Consider the following 2,941-nt stretch of genomic DNA (forward strand, 5'->3'; position numbering starts at 1 on the left):
AAAAAAAAACTAAGATATTGTATACTTTAAATCCTTTAATTTTACACAAGATTTTATTTTGATCCCTCAATTTTAAAAAATATATTTTAATTATTTAATCTTAACCCTGTCAATTTCATCACAAAAAAATTTATATTAAATTTTTAAATATTGATAAAACATTCTCAAATATTGACTTATTAAATTTATTTTTAAAAAACAACAATGGTCAGCACAAAAATTAATTATTTAAAACTAATTATATTAGGGCTAAAGGACTAAAAATATATTTTATAAAATTAAGATATTAAAATAAAATCTTATGTAAAGTTAGAAGATCAAAAGTATTCTTTAGCCAATTTTTTTAAAAGTGATTAATTTAAAATATTAAACAAATAATAAAAACAAATTTCTTATGTTTAACTAGCTAAATTAAATTCATTTTCAAAAAAAAAAAAAGGTCAACCAAACCGCCAAGGAGGAAGGAAAAAATGAAGCAGAGAAATCGGATGGTAATAGCGATAATGGGCTCGGGCCTACAATAATAATAAGCCCAATACATCAATAGCCGTCCAACATATTGGATGTTGTTGAATTTCTTGTTACAAAACTCTTGAATTGAGCAAGAAGAGTTCGAGCAAGATTATGATCTCAAGAATCTTGAAGTAAATAAAGAAATGCATAGAAATCCTTCTATTCTACAATTTCTAGCCGTATTGGAGCTACAACAAGACACGCCTCACTTAAAACAGGTACACATATTACACAATTACAACGTACAGGAGGAAAACTCTCTTGACCAGCATCATATTCACAGTCGTCAATTCATTTCTTGACACGACTCATAATTCATATGATCTTCTTCCTGGTCAGGATCCACAAATCACTAGGAGAGACTTGGCAGCTTCTTTTCGTCTCTCGGACTTGAACTATGAAGAGACAAATTCGTAAGTGTTGAAAGGGAAGGTGGATTGAAAATCTGCCTTATCAAGCAAGACATCCAAATCTAACAGAGGGGAATTGGTCACCGAGGCTGGGGCTGAAACTATCTCAGTCACTCCAGATTCTGAACTCTGCACGTTTTGCCCTATACCTGCACTTCCCAAATGACACGGTGACAGAGAGAAAAGGTTTGATTCCGAGGTTGACGGGGAAATGAAATCAGGAGACATGTTTTCAATGAACTGGTTATCAGATGTTGTCGGAAATCCGGTCGATGTCGGGAAAATGTCCTCCATTTTGACCTCAAGTTCTGGCTCATAATTGAAGAATGTCATGAGGGATTGTTCTATCTCCTCCTCCTCCTCCTCCTGCTGAGATTGGTAATCTCTTTTTTGGTGTTGATGATTATGATGGTTTTCTCATGACCCATCTTTGCCTTCGATGATGCCACCTTGTTAAAACAGGATGCCTGGTTGTTGCAGGTATGTCTTCCTCTGTAGGTCACATGGAATATTGTTGGATCTTCATCAGACCTCTGAACTTGTTTTGTTGCAAGACAACCTTGTAAATTTCTGTGAGTGCATCTGTAGTATCCCCTGCAATACAAAGCCACTCTCTGTGTCAGGTACTCACATGGTATGATCTTTGTAAATATAACAATATATAAGTATAATTACAATAAAATAGCGTTACTGCATTCTGTTTTATGACAAGAACGGGGAACAGGACAGCTTTGTTCTCGTGCTCTTAATAGCTCTTGACGCTAAAGTGGCAGGCCCAAAAATAGAGAATAAATCAAAGTTGGGGGGTATTTGTGTCCTTCACTCTCTTCCCTTATCCTATGAGTTGAGAGTTTGGCTGCATTATCTGTGCGCGCGTGTGTGTGTACGGAGTTTTTTATGCTTAAAGGGGCAAGAGCTACCCAACTCATACATAGACCACCAACCATGATACCTTGCATTCAAGTTCTGCAATTTCGGGTAAATTGTGAAGTGTTTTGAAATGATAAACTTTTATCAAAATGGGCATCACCTAAAAATGCCGAATCGGATTGTAATGTAAGGAATTTATGCAGAGAAAGTGGTTACGAATTATGATTCTAACCTAGGAAATTTAGCCCCGAGGATATTCTTCTGGCCATATTTTCTCCAACTGTATCCATCATCCAAGGAACCCTCAATCCCTGTTCTGGAGCAAACCTTCACGTCGTCTGTCCATCTGGGCATGATCTTCCTGCAGATCAGATCAAAAACACCTTAAGAATCACAGGTGGGAGGCACGACAGAGCCCAAATTTGAAGTAGGAGTATGAACTTTGGTACCTTTTCTTGTAGATATCTCTGTGATGGTCTTCCCGGTCCAAGACCCCACACGAGGGACTCCCACCAGCAATGGCGGGATGAGCCTCTGCCACATTCTGTCCACAAGCAAGAATGTTGAGGGCTTTGTCATAAGAAGAGAGTATTTTGTCAATCAAGAAGCCATTCGCCTGAGGAGAAGAAGAGGTAACATAGTGGCAGAGCAAGCTAGCAAGCTCCTTCCCCAGGTTGAGCTCTTTGATCAAACTGAGTTGGCCCTCCTCCTCCATGGTCAGAAACACGCAAGATGAACTTGAAGTGCGAGGCTTAAATAAAAGAGGGAGTATCCAAAAGGAAGTGAAGTAGGTGAATTGCGGGAACAAGAGGAAGGAGGCGGAAACCGAGTGGACAAGAGAGGATTGAGAGAGAGAGATGGCTGGGAAGAAGGCGAGAGGAAGAAGGGGTTATAAAGAAATGGGAAATGAGAAGGAAATGAGACGGGGGATTGACCTGACGAACGGAGACAAAACAAACCGAGTAAATTTATTTCTGTTCCTCTGATGCGGGTCCTTACTCCTATGCCTCTCAAATCTTTTCCCTTAACTTTGGACTCAATATAAAACTATATCTTAATTAACGCGGATTCATTCATTCAATCACACATCACCAACCCAAACATTGACTAATATGGCATCAACATTACTACCGTAATACAAATTGTCA

The 2,941-nt window shown here is 38.4% G+C and overlaps 1 pseudogene; it reads right to left on the minus strand.

Moving 5' to 3' along the window:
- Window positions 1-492: 492 nt before the first annotated feature.
- On the minus strand, window positions 493-2,550 carry LOC129295406 (probable WRKY transcription factor 46; annotated as a pseudogene).
- Window positions 2,551-2,941: the final 391 nt, after the last annotated feature.

Source organism: Prosopis cineraria, unplaced genomic scaffold, assembly GCF_029017545.1.
Source record: "Prosopis cineraria cultivar Desert tree isolate PC_DT_omini unplaced genomic scaffold, ASM2901754v1 PC107, whole genome shotgun sequence".
Lineage (NCBI taxonomy): Eukaryota > Viridiplantae > Streptophyta > Magnoliopsida > Fabales > Fabaceae > Prosopis > Prosopis cineraria.